Source organism: Pleurodeles waltl, chromosome 11 (genome assembly GCF_031143425.1).
Source record: "Pleurodeles waltl isolate 20211129_DDA chromosome 11, aPleWal1.hap1.20221129, whole genome shotgun sequence".
Classification (NCBI taxonomy): Eukaryota; Metazoa; Chordata; class Amphibia; order Caudata; family Salamandridae; genus Pleurodeles; species Pleurodeles waltl.
Window position 1 is genome coordinate 795,982,220 of NC_090450.1, and position 14,967 is coordinate 795,997,186.

Consider the following 14,967-nt stretch of genomic DNA (forward strand, 5'->3'; position numbering starts at 1 on the left):
AGAAAAGGTGACTAGGTATAGTATAATAAAATAGGAGTAAATCCGAACCGGTTGCATACCATGTCATATTAGTAGAAAAATCCTCTGACACAAATGTCACAATTGTAGATAAAGATCTAGGTACAGAAATGTGTGTAACATTTAGGAAAACCACATAGCTAAATCTAATACAAATAATAACTACATCATACAATGGAAGGACATACAGAGTCTCGCTGGGTCAAGGTTAATTCATTTCTCTTCCCTTCAGGCTAGGAGACGGAATCATTAATAAAGTGCGCCTATTGTATGACTCCCCGACGGCCCAGGTAAAGTGTGGAGGGTTTCTTTCGGATACTTTTCTGATTTGTAGATGGACACGTCAGGGATGCCCGTTGTCCCCTCTCCTATTTCTGCTTGCAGTGGAACCCTTCACAGCGGTCATCCGTAGTTCCAACCTTATATCAGGAATTCCGCTGCCAGGCGGAAACTCTGACATATACCTATGTGCGTATGAAATCCTACTTACTCTCACCGATTTACCCAAGTCCATTACTGCTTTGAGAGAGATTCTAACGGAATTTGAACACATATCAGGATACCGAATCAATTGGGATAAAAGTGAAGCTCTACCACTTTCCACAGGCACAGTTAGCTCATCCATACAAGGACTACCAGTCAAATGGAAACAATCCTGACTACGATACCTAGGTATTGATATAAATACAGGGCTGGTTAACGTAGTAACAGATAATCTAGACCCACTGCTCAGTGCTATGAAACGGGATTTTGAGAAGTGGAGTCAACTAGGCCTCTCCATGTGGGGCAGGGTACAAGCGGTGTGGATGGTGACCTTACCAAGGTTTCTATATGTCCTAGGTATGATCCCTCTGCAGGTCCCCTTACCTGTGTTACAAGAGATAGACCGCTGTATCCGCGCCTTTGCCTGGTGATGCATGCGCCTGCGACTATCCAGAACCACCCTATTAGCCTGACGTGAGTGCGGCAGACTAAACCTCCCCTCGGTCGAACATTATGCTTACGCACTACACCTCTTACAAATGGTCCTCCTACTCCCGAATGCAAGAAATCCACTGTTGTGGGTGGACGTAGAACGAGCACTTACAGGAGCCCCCTATGGCCTCCAGATACTCTACGATACGGGCCAAAGCACCCCGAACCACTAACCCCATGATAGGAGCCATGAGGAAAACCTGGCAACGGGTACACTGATTCCTCAAAAGAGACCCTCATCTACATGATAGAGCCCCACTATGGGGCAACAAAGGGGTCCAGATTGGGGGGAAAACTATTATCTGGAAGGACTGGTGCCAACAAGGTACCATGCGAGTAGACCAAATTATATCAGGGGATACCTGGAAAACATTCAGGGATCTCCAGGTGGAATTCAATCTCCCGGAATGTTAACCATGGCGCTACCTCCAACTCCGACATTGTCTGATACAAAGATTAGGTGCCCATCCCCGACAGCTCCCACGCTCTCCTGTATTAAATTATCTGGAAACTTGGGGGCAACTGAAAGGAGCGGTATCGGGACTTCAGGTATTGCTGAATCATCATCTTTTCTCACTCCCACTCCTGACCCTTCTCAAGAATAAATGGCAGACGCGCCTACGGACCGAATATGAACTAGAGGACTGGGCCGATCTGATCGAAGTCAGAGATCGCGGAACACGTGAGGCTCGCCTAAAATTCTGTCTCTTCAAGACCCTACATGACTGGTACTGGACCCCACAGAAATTACATACGGCAAGACTTCTGTCCCATGCAAACTGTTCGAGATGCTCGCACTCGCACTGTGACTTACTTCACATTCTACAAGATTGCCCGGCTATACAACCTTTCTGGCGGTCAGTAGGAAATACCCTCCGGGAAGCTCTACCTCTCCCACCACTTCTCACCCCATCTCTCCTATTGCTACATGATTCTGGAGAACTCTACAAGGTTGCACGAACACAAAGCAGTCTATTACACACCGCGCTAGCAACGGCCAAACTATGGCGGTCATTCTGACCGCGGCGGTCGGCGGTCGCCGCCCGCCAAGCGGTTCCCGCCGAAAGACCGCTCCGCGGTCAAAAGACCGCGGCGGCCATTCCGGCTTTCCCGCTGGGCCGGCGGGCGACCGCCATAAGACCGCCGGCCGGCCCAGCGGGAAAGCCCCTTCAACAATGAAGCCGGCTCCGAATGGAGCCAGCGGAGTTGAAGGTGTGCGACGGGTGCAGTGGCACCCGTCGCGATTTTCACTGTCTGCAAAGCAGACAGTGAAAATCTTTGTGGGGCCCCCAGGGGCCCCACGGCACCCGTTCCCGCCATCCTGGTTCTGGCGGTGGACACCGCCAGAAACAGGCTGGCGGGAAGGGGGTCGGAATCCCCATGGCGGTGCTGCAAGCAGCGCCGCCATGGCGGATTCCCTGGGCCAGCTCCCCTTTTCTGACCGCGGTCAGAATCGCCCAGGAAGCACCGCCAGCCTGTTGGCGGTGCTTCTGCTGCCCTCCGCCCTGGCGGTCATGGACCGCCAGGGTCGGAATGACCCCCTATGTGTCCTTAGATACTGGCGTGCAGCAACCGTTCCCTCCCATGATGAATGGTTGGCAGCAATGTACCAAGCAGCCACACATGAACGACTTATTTATAGTTTACAGGACAGAACAGAGGTGTTTCTCCAGACCTGGTCACCCTTCCTTTCGGGACCCTAGGACTAGATCCCCCTCTAAGAACTCTACACCACACCACACAGTGGGAATATGTAATTCCCGATACCATGCCTACGCAGCCACACCCTCCCATACTTATCACGCCTTTCTTCCAGAACTCAGGTGAGCTCCCCGGTAGGAAGCTACCACATAACTCACGGTAAACCCATTATCCACTGGCCTTTCGCTGTAACTCATATCTCTATCCTCATTCCGATCCTTAGCGACATATTACCATCTCCCATCTTGCCATCCCGCCACCTTGCCCTATTGCCCCACAATGCTCTGTAATTTTGCGCTATCTCCCTCATGCTGACACTGTCATTATAATAATTTTCTTTCTGAATATATACGACCCCCCCCAGTCACTATTACTATTACTATTATTATTATTGCTATTTTATTATTGTTCTTTTATCTATTTGAAATCATGGATATTAATACAATACATATGTATGTTTTTTATTTTCTTCAGCTTTTTTCTTCCCTGTTTTCTTTTACTATTCTCTCTCCCATCCCCTTCCTGATTTATATTTTTTTCCTCCCCACCCCTGTCTTCCTCTTTTCATTCTTACACTCCATCCTAACCATGGCCCCTCCTTGTATTTTTCAGTGAATTCCTACTGTTCTCTCCCCACCCCTGACCATATCCCATCTTTATTGCGAAACATTGCGACTTATATTCCTCAATGACTAGCAGTACACCTTTGAGAGACTTGAGGAGCAGATAATTAGGTCATCTGACTAGTATTGAGACCGACTGCTACTATAAAAGAGCTATATAACGAGAACATCATGGAGTGAATGGGTTCTTATCCTTTTTGTTTTCTTTTTTTCTTTTACAAGACTGTTATAATGAAACGCCAAACAAACTTTTGTTTGTATTTGTATTGTTATACGAGAACTGTCACTGTTGTGGCAAACAACATGGATGAAGATAATTGAGATTTAGAAATGTAAATACCCACACGCACTGTTTAAAGAAAACACACATGTATATTAATACTGAACCACAGAATTTATACTTGTGACTGTCGCCTACGCTAAGAGAAGATACGATTGGAAATAGGAATGGAATAGAATAATAGAATATTTTCTGTAAACTGTGTAATATGGTGCAATTACTAATATAAAAAATACAAAACAAAAAAAAGAATACTGTGGGGAGGCAGATGTCAGTGGCACGGACTCAGATAATTGAGGGCAGGCAGGAGGGGCAGTGGCAGCAAAAAGGACCATGGAGGGAAGGTGAAAGGGGTGCAGGGGCAACAAACCAACCATACAGGACAGGCAAGAGAGGCTGTAGAATTTAATATACCATGAGGGCAGAAGGAAGAGGCAGTGGCAGTACAACCATACATGCTAACAGACCTGATTCAGGCTGGAGACTTCCAATATTTTTACGCCCAAAAGGGCTTTATTTTATCTGTCTCCTGCCTAAAATCTCCTCTTGTCCAATGTGAGTCAATAGGGAAAATCAATTAATCCTTTTTTGTTTTCAAAATTGTCATCTTACCAATTTCAAAATGTTGGCATATATGGTACATTGGATTACTGAGGGCAGGAGGAATCGGATAGGGACATAGACTCGATAACAGAGGGAAGGAAGAAGATAGGCAGGGGGTACCAAACTGACCTTACAGGACAGATGTCAGAAGTTGCTGCAGCACAGTACACCACACAGGGCAAGCAGGAGGGCAGTGCAGCACAGCAGACCATGGAAAGCAATAGGGAGAGGACAGGGTCATGTACATGAACAGCCGAGAGCAGAGGGTAAAGAGCCAAGGGCAGCAAACTGAGCATACCAGAAATACAGGAGGGAAAGTTGCAGCATAACGAAACATGAAGGGCAGAAGAGAGGGGGCAGGGGGACGACAATGGACCAGAAAAAGCAGGAGGACGGAGATAGGGGCCTGCACATGGAAAACAGAGGGAAGGGGGCAGGGCAGGAGTGGCAAGCTGATCATGGAGGGCAAGCGGGATGGGCACTGGAAGCCCAATATACCATAGAGGTTAACAGTGAGACTATAATGGCATACACACAGACAACAGAGGAAAGGTGGGAGGGTCAGGGTAGCAAGTCAACCACACAGGGCAAGTGGGAGTGACTGTGGGAGCACAGAAGACCATGCATTGCAAACAGGAGGGTTAGTGGCAGCACAACGGCCATGGTGGGAAAGGGGGGTGGGGTATTCATTAAGGACCATGGAGGGCAGAAGGGAGGGATAGGGGCTGGACACAGACGAGAGATGGCATTGGTAGGGACGTCACAACAGAGTGCGCTGAGCAGGCAGGAGGAGCAGTTGCTGCACAACAGAGCATGGTGGGCAGAAGGGAGAGGCAGGAAAATGGACCATGGAGGACAAGAGGGAGGGTATGGGGGATGGAACTCAGACCGACAGCAGCCATCTGACCATGCTGGACAGACGTGAGTGGCAGTGGCAGCTCAATAAAACACTCAGAGTAGATAGGAGGGGCTGTAGCAGGTCCATGGAGCATGATGGGTAAAAAGGAGGGAGCAGGGGCATGCACACAGATATCGGAGAGCAGGGGGAAGGAGGGTAGGGGCAGCAAGATAAGCGCAGAGGCTAAGCAGGAGGGCAATGATGGGGCATAGAATTGGACAGCAGAGGGCAGGAGTAGTGGGCAGGGACATAAAGCTTAATGGAGAGCAATGGCTGCACATCAGACCATGCAGGGCAGGAGGGAGGGGCTAGTACATTGACTTGGACAACAGAGGGTGGGGAGGAGGTGGATGGGGCAGTAAGCTACTCTTCGGGCAGGCAGGGAGGGCAGTAGCAGAGCAATGGTCACACAGGGCTGTAATAAGGGATCAGGAGCATGGACTTGGACAATGGATGGCAAGGAGGAGGGGGGTACAGGAGCAGCAAGTTTGGGTGGGGGCAGCACAATGCCAGGCCGGGCCCTGTGTCCAACCCCCCCCATTGTGCATTGCGACATGCATTTTACCTAACATTTTTTTAAAAACCTAGAAATAAATTGAAAAAAAACAAAGGTTACAGGAACGTTAAAGTTAGCAAATAGAAAAAAAATTAAAAAAAATTCACTAGAATGCCAAAGGTTACAGGGATGAAATAGTTAGGTTCAGTATTTACACACACAAAATCATAGGACGAAATTCAGCTGTAATAGTTAGAGTTGTTTAAAGTAACTATAACTAAGGAAACTATAACTCGGCCCTCGCCATGCACTTCTAATTACCCCAGATAAAACATCACTCATGACATCTTCCATGACATAACTGATAATATCACTCTAACATTTGCAGTAAAATTATTGATGAGAAAACTGTGCTTGATGACAGTGTGATTTACAGTTACCTTAGTGCACGAGTTATAGTTACTTGAAATAACTCTAACAGCTGGTTATTGATGGTTTAATGCATGTCTGAACCTAAATATAACATCCCTGTAACCTTTGTTTTTTTTAGGGAATTTGTGTGTGTGTGTATATATATATATATATATATATATATATATATATATGTATATATATATATATATATATACATATAAATATATAAAATAACTCAAAACAAACATGTAAAAAAAGCATACATCAAAGAAATCAAATGTCCGATTCCCATTCAATCTTGAACAATAAGGAAAGATCTAGGCTTTGAAAAGGTCAAACTTACTTTTCCCCCTGCAAAATGAACAATAGCAGGGCAGCTCTATGAGGTCTGCATGGTAAGATTTACTATTTACACTTCAAAAATAATACCTTTGGGGAAAATGTTATACTTTGAAGGGGTTAGATTGATTATTCTCACTCCAGTCTCGGCAACAGTAGCAAAAGTTTGAACTTTGAAGGGGACAGATTTACTATTCACACTCCAACCTAAACAACAATAGGGAAAATGCTAGACTTTGGATGAGTGGTATTTACTATTCCCAGTCCAACCTGACCAGCTGTAGAAAAAAATCAATACTTTAGAAAAATGACATTTACTGTTGCCAATTTGGAATCGTAAATTTAATATTTCTAAAGCCCTGATCAACTACTAATTCATAAAAAAAAATTTAATACATAAAAGTATTTTCATATACTAACAACCCTATTTCCATAGAAACGTAACACAATGAAAAATAAATATTAGTAATTATCAATATGTTTCAAACATGCTAAACAAAATATTAAAATGGCAAGCACCAAAATAATACAAATATATAAATGACAATATTTAAAAAAACAAATATTCATGTTTTAAATATTTGATTTAAATAATTTAAATAATTAATAATAACTATAAAAATGTAAGAGATTTTCTGTCCTTTTCATCTACAAGCTCTACAAAACGTCACAATTTCTTTAAAAAAGAGTATTAGTTCATGATATATAAAAAGCCAAATGAACATTATACTAGAAATTATATAAAAGCAGCACATAGGAAGAATATACACAAAGTGTACATATTAAAATTAATTAATTTACATAATTAATAACCGTATTAACCAATTATACAATAAAACAATTTATTGAATAATATAAACAAAAATATACATGTATAGTACTAAACTTCCCTCCCCTTACTTTCCTACAAATTCAACAACCTGCCTTCAAATCAAATCATTAAAATTAAATTAGATATAACTCATTAAATATATTACCAAACCAAAAACACTTTCCTAAAAAAGTAACTACTAAAAATTACTAAACAATAAAATAATAGTGAATTGCAACACAAAGTAATAAATCATTTAAAAAATAAGGCCCTCATTCCGACTATGGCGGTCTTCTGGTTAGACCGTCAAAGTCACGGCTGCCACAGGACCGCCACTGCTGGACTTCCACCTTAATTTGGGCTGAAATCCTCCAGTATTTGTGCTGGCGGTCGGCAGTGCAGAGGTGGGCCCACTGCCGGCCTCGCCCCACCAAAAGGATTCTGCCAGCCGTATTACGACCTGGAATTCTGCCTGGCGGTGTTGTGATGGCGGTGTGGGGCCGGCGGTGGGAGAGCCGGGTCCCGTCCCCTTAGGGAGGAGAACCTCATCGAACGAGGTAAGTGACCTGCGCAAGGAGAGGGGGATGGGGTGTGTGAATGGGTGTGTGTGAGTGTGTCTGTGTGTAATTGTGGTGATGTGTGTGCGTGTGTGTAAGGGTGTACGTGTATGTATTTGGGGGTGGGGTGCAGTATGGGGATGGGGGGTCTCTACTTGGGGGGGTGGGGGGGTCACTACTGGGGGGTGGGAGGGGTCACTACTGGGAGTGGGGTCATCTACCAGCAACAGGAATGCAAATTCCTGTTGCCGGTAGCCTTTCCACCAGGGATTTTGCGGCGGTGCTCCTGCCACAAATCCCTTGCGGAACGGGGACTCATAATTCTGCAGGCGGTATTGGTTGGCCTGCCGGGTCGGAGATGCTTGTCTCTGGCCCGGCGGGTCCATCCGCCCTGGTGGTAGCAACCCCACACTCATTATTTGGCAGTCTGCACCGCCACCGGCGTGGCGGTTCAGGTTCCGCCGAAGTCGGAATGAGGGCCTCAATATAATATTTTGTAGAAAAAGTGTCTTACCAATCTCATGAAATTTATAAGCACTTGAAAATATGTATATATAGATATATGAATTTTGGCTAGCAATAATCAGACCACATTTCAGAAGGCAAATCAATTTTTGATTTGCTAATAACACTGTTTGACAAATGTTGATGCCTTTTTCAAAAATAAAATATTTATCCACCTCAAACCTTTCCTGGAATGTTTTGGGGGCCAAAAAAAGGGGTGGGCCCTAAAACACGTTTTCCAAATGCAGTTTTCCATATGAAAATCATACACAGCAGCAGCCAAGATGGCTGAACGGAGTCAAACAAAATTTATCAGATAGCTAGAGTTTGGCCAAGATTTGATGTAAATCTGTTCAGAAGATTTTGAGAATTAAGGTTTGAAATATATGCATATATCACACTGGAATACCCGCAGAGCCAAAAGTTCTAGAGCACAGATCTGATTGGTTGCCAACATAACAAAGATGTTATGCCAGCTATTTCAAGACTTGGGCACTCTGTATTGTAAATAAATACATATGGACAGTGGGGTCCTGCATTTACAGCAGTATGTTCGTCCACGGCTGGGGAGCTAGATTGTTTTTTTGGGGTGGCGCAGCCTTTCTTCCCAGGCCTTGGGAATGCCCTGGGGACCCCATCCCCCTGGGCCATTTTCAAGATTGTTTGGGGGGTTGGGCCACCTCCCCAAGCTTTACTAGGCCCCCCAGGAACCACATCCACAGGGGCCTATTTCTGTTGTTTACATAAGGGGCTTGCAGCATCCTCCCATAGCCTTGGGAAAGCCCAGAGACCCCATTGAATATGTGACATAACAACTAGGTCCTAAACAACTAAAGCCTAAACCGCTACTGCTAAACAACTAAAAAGTCTCTACAACTAAGTACTGAGCAACTACTGTCTAAACAACAATGTGCCTGAATAACAATTGCCTGAACAACTAATATATATATAAATATTCTAAACAACTAATAAACCATAAAAAACAAAAAGAAAACCTTACCTTAAAATGAGTTGTTCAGGCAATTGTTATTCAGGCACAATTGTTGTTTAGACAGTAGTTGTTCAGTACTTAGTTGTAGAGACTTTTTAGTTGTTTAGCAGTAGTGGTTCAGGCAAGTAGTGGTTTAGACCTAGTTGTTCAGGATGTTTTGCACCCCATCTACCACAGTTGTATTCAATTTGTTTGGGGAGGAGGGCATCCAGCCTGCCTTCCCGAGCTTTGGGAAGGTACTAAGGACCCATCCCCAGGGCCATTTAAATTATTTTTGGGAGGGGAACATGCACCACTCCTCCCCAGGCCATACTACAGTGCCAGAGACCCCATTCCATACAGTTGTTCTGGTCTCTGGGAGGAGCAAAAATGCTCCCATCAGGTGGGACCAAACTTTGTTTTTGTTCGCTGACAGAACACACCGGCAGGGAAGAATGTTTTCTTCCACAGAGGTGACCCTGCAGGGACATATTTCGAAGATGTGTGTGCCTGGGGTGGACACCCACCAAAAAACAAAGTGGACAGATCCCACCACCACCCTTAATAGGTGCTGGCCAGGGATCCAACAGGGGCTTTGATTCAGTATACCTGGGTGCTTCTGGTGGGTACCAGGGCACCCATCCAAAAAAAAGTGGCCTGCTTCCACCTGGCACCCAAAATGAGCCGCGGCCAAGCAGCCGGCAGGATCCATGGAGACTCTGGGGCACCCTCCGAGCCCCCAACAAAAAAGAAAAAGCTGTGTGTCCCGGGTGGGTCTGTAGTGCAGTTCCTATTATAGTAATAAGACTGCATGTTTTAGGGCAACAGCACAGCCACGTGTGGGTGACCAAGTGCCCTATTATGAGGCTGGCAGTCATAGGACCACCAGCCTCGCAGTGACCGTCAGACCACCGCAACTGTGGCAATCCGACCACAACATTACAACCCTGGCGGGCGGACCTGCCGGGAGACTGCCGTTCCCGCCAGGAACATTGTTCCAGATGGGGAGACAGTGGTCGGAGTTGCAACCAGCCCGGAAGCGCTGAACTGAGCGCCACCTGGCTGGTACAGCCCCACTTTCTGCCAGCCTTTTCATGGTAGAGACTGTGGATGATGGAAAGCCAGTGTCTGGGGCAACACTGGGGCCCCTGCATGGCAATGCATAGGAAGTGCAGGGGCCCCTCTGCCCAGCACCTTCAGAATGCACACTGTGTGATTTGCAGACATTGCACATTCAGAGGGTGCTGGTTGGCTCCCTCTGTGCTACTGTATGGGACTCAGCTCCCTCAAGGGAGCCGAGTCTTGTATCGTAGCACTGTTTCCACTGTTTCCACCGGACTGACTAGCAGGAATACTCTGATTTTATGTTCCTACCGGTCAGCGCAGCGGGAACATTGTAATGGGGTAGGGGGGACTCCATTAGTATGATGGTGGCATCCTCCCCGGGGTCCAACCACCAATGTCGAAATGAGGCCACAAGTTGGTCTCACACCATCTGAAAGCTGTTGGCCTAACTCTTGGCTATCCCGCAGTGCCACCCTCAACCTCAGAAAAGAATGGTGATTTGTGGTAACCTACACCTGATACTCTGACTCTTCAGGGAAGTTGTGGTGAACAGATCATACCCCTTTCACTCTGTTACTCAGAAACTCATTCATCCCGAGGAGGAACAAGAGATGCAAAATGGATTTTCAATGCATTAATTGAAACAATTACATCCTATTATAAAAGGCGTAAGCAGTGATAATTAAACAGATGAAACATAATATAGTGATCATTGTTACAATCAGTGTCAAGAAGATGAAAAATTCCACTATCTTGGTATGATCCTAAAAGCCTAATGATTCCTACCTACATCCTATGTCTAAAATCTGAGAGCATAGCTGTGGTAACCCTTCTGCCTATCCCGATCTGAGTTAAGAACTCCGACCCCATACCTCAAGAGGCTGCCAAGAGTCTGCCTATTGTCTGGATGGCAATCCTTTCCGGTAGCTTGAGAGTCAGTGCCAGTACCAGCAAAGTTGTCAATGGAATGATGTGCGCCACAGGACGGCCATGACTGGAATGCCCTCTGCCACCTTTAGGCCTATGTGGCATTTATATAATAAATCCTGCAGTGTTCTAATATCAGGCCTATTGTATTAATGTGCCTAAGAATTGTGGGCTGACTCCTGAGCTCCTGGAGTGGCAATATGAGTTAGAATATCATGTACCGAACATGACAGCCTTCAACACGGCACAAAGTGTAAGCACTTTTTTAAGGGTTGTTGTGGGGGCTGCCATAAGTACAGCAGCTCTCAGAAATACTGAAATATTTATTAAAAAAATAACCCTGTTTTCTTGGTTGCCATTTAACATGACCACAGGAAAAGTTGACTGTTTTTAAGAATTCCTAGAGCTCAAGCTTTTGCACGTCATCTTGTAAAAGAAAGAGTTTCACACTTTTTTAGTGTTGTGTTAGCTATATCTGCTTAGTTTAATGTTTATTGACGGACATAGAAAGGGCCCTTTGACAAAACCAACAGGCCTCTTATATATATTGACCTCGACTTAGACTAAAAAAATCTTAAAAGGTCCTGAAAAAGAAGGGTTAAAGTGCCAGCTGTAGTTAGGTATTTAAAAATATGTTAGTAAAAAACAAAGATTAAAGTGGTGCTATAGTTAGGTGACAGGGCATTTGCAATATTACATTTTAAACTATACAAATCACTAGTTATCAGTGACATCACTGATAACAGCACTTTTCACATCTGAAATGACATAATTGATGACAACACTGCATGTGAGGGACGCAAGTTAAAATAACTTCAGGGTTTGAGTTTTAGTTACTTCAGTTAACTGTAACTGGTAAATTTCAATGTTTTTAAATTTAATATGTAGGTGCTCATTTCAACTTCAGCAATCTTTTGCAAAGACCGCCGTCGAAGCGTGCGCCAAAAGACCACCAGTTCTTTCAGTTTATAATCTTTATTCAGCTATACCAACAGTAAGCCATAAAAGCACATCAACAATAAAATACATCAGTTATCATAAGAAAATAAGTCAATAAGACTCATAAAATATTTAAGGTAATAAAATATATAAATTATCATGCTGCATTCTGTCACCATTTGGAAAAATACAATAGATATTTTAAACAAGTTTTTAGAGTGCAAAAAGGCTTTTCCTAACATGTATGACTTTTAAGATATAATGTGCCACCCTATAACACACGTTCAGGGAGTCTAAGGCTAACCGGAATTCCAATGCATCCTGGTGTGTTCTTAAATTAAGTTCATTAAAAAGCGGTTTGAGGTAGAAGATTCTAAGATGTTCATAGAATTTCCAGAATAAGACAAAACGTAATGTGCATTGTCTGCTAACTCCATCAAAGGGGCACACAGCTGACCCTTGCGAGCAATGCCTAGTTTGGGGAAAAGCTACTAGGTGGTGCGCAATGCCCAGTCTTAGTCTAATTAAAACAAACCGGTGCTGCATGTTGGTGACTATGGAAAGATAGCCAAACCTACTTGCATCCAATGAGAAAAACAAGTAAAAGCAAACAGTGGTTTTAGTAGATTCAATTAACTTGCTATTGTCTGCCTTATATTGCATAAATATGTCCTTAATACATTTTTAGAGAGTGACAGCACATCCTCTAGTTTGGGTTTTATAGATCTATTAAAAACAGATTTAAAAGAGGAATCAATAAAAGCTAGCCATGGTATACACATGGCATTATCCAATTTCATACAGTCTAATATGAGTTCTTTTGTCAAAACAGTGGCTTCCTTAGACCATATGCTTTGCCACAAAAGTGGGGTCTCACCTGTAGCACATCTTCTAAATATTGTATACCCACTCCTTGATGTGTAATCCAGTTAGAGGCTGAGGTGGGTAAACATAGCATACATGTTAGAAAACAGTTTTCCTCTAGTTGTAGGGGAGCGTTTATAGTGTATCCCCACACCCCTGTACCATATGCTACAGTGGAAACAACTCTAGCCCTGTAAATGTTCAACATAGTGCCTATGGGACAACTCCCTAGTTTACTGGCAAATCTAAATATAGCTCCTGAATTTCTTTTTAGCTTGTTCCTATCTGAGCAAACCAGCTGATCCCACTGCTCATTGCTGGAGAACAATACCCACAGATAGTTAAAGCAATTGGCAGTACTAATTTCCATGTTCTGAATGTAGAAACTCCTACATTTCTTTACTTTCTTGCCACATGCCATAGTGAATGTTTTAGATTTGTTAATTATCATACCCCTTGGTGACATGAACTGTTCAAATCCGCACTTTAACTTCTGGAGTCCCCTAGGTGTTCTGGAGATCAGGACAACATCATCTGCATAAAGTAGGGCAGGTACAGGGCGTCCGGCCACATACGGGGGATCAGCCTGTAGTCCCTGCAAATGTTTATCTGCCCCATCAATAAATAGGGAGAACAATAATGGGGCAAGGACGCAACCTTGACAAATACCTCTTCATATCTTGAAAGGTGGTGCATTCTCCCAGTTCGCCAAAGCGAACTTTACATGTCATATCTCTATATAGGAGAGCTACAAAATTGATGATATACCTTGGGGCACCCATGTCTAATAAAGTAGGCCATTGGGGGGCATGTTCCACTAGATCGAAGGCGCTACTAAGGTCTGCAAAACACAGATTTAGAGCACCTTTTATGGCCTTGGTGTACTTCCCTATAATTAAGTCTAGGTTGACACATTGCTCTATGGTACCTAATCCTTTCCTAAAACCAAACTGTATAGGGGACAGGATGTTATTTTCCAGGACCCAATCATTTAATCTTACCAGAATGATTCTACTAAATGTTTTCAGGGAAGACTCCAACAATGATATTGTGTGATGGGCTGGCCTTATCTCCCTTCTTATATATTGGTATAATAATGGAGGTGTACCAAGACAATGGGATATCCCCAGATTTAGCCAAATTGAATAGCCTGGTCAGAATTGGTACCCAAAAATTGGTTTCATGTTTAAAGACATCCACTGGTACCCCATCAGGCCCTAGGGCGTTACCCTCAGCACTGGTTAGAATGGCAGAATAAACCTCATCCATGGTAATCTGTGGATAAGTCGGTGACCCCAACTCGATCTTCCCAATTAAATCTACGGTCCCTGTTCCTTCCTTGAAGACCTCGGAATAGTGGGCCGCCCATGTAGCACAAGCTACACTAGATCCCAAATCTGGTGGTGCCCATTCTGAGTGAAAGGGGGCATTAATTGTTTCCCAAAACAATTTAACATTGTTAGTTTCCATCACCAGGGCTAATTTAGACAATGCTTCTTCCCTTAGTTCTTTCTTCCTTTGCTCCTGTGCCTCCTTATATTCTTTTCGGAGTGACTTAGTTACTATCGAGTCTCTGGGTGTTGTCTGAAGGGCTTATTTAAGATTCCCCCTGGTTTTTGTGGAGGTGTGGTTGAACCACCCCTTATTACACTTAGGCCGCCTATGTTGAGAGTTATGGGTCAGGAGCCCGTGTATATAAACAGCAATTATTCGAAATCACCTTAGTAGCATTGGTGCTTGAAATCCTCCTGTAAGCAATAACAAAATTCTTGCGGGCAGCCACGTATGACATTCCACAGAAAGTCAACAGGCTCGATATCTTCCCATTTCTGTCTCAACCCAATGGTTCTCTTAGAACCTGATTAGGGGTAGTATAAAACAGATCCCTTGGCCCCCTAAAAAAATTTGGGAGAATGATCGGATCACGATCACGAAGTAGGGTCAGCTCCGTATAGGGTGTGTCACAGCCATTTAGTGCAAAGG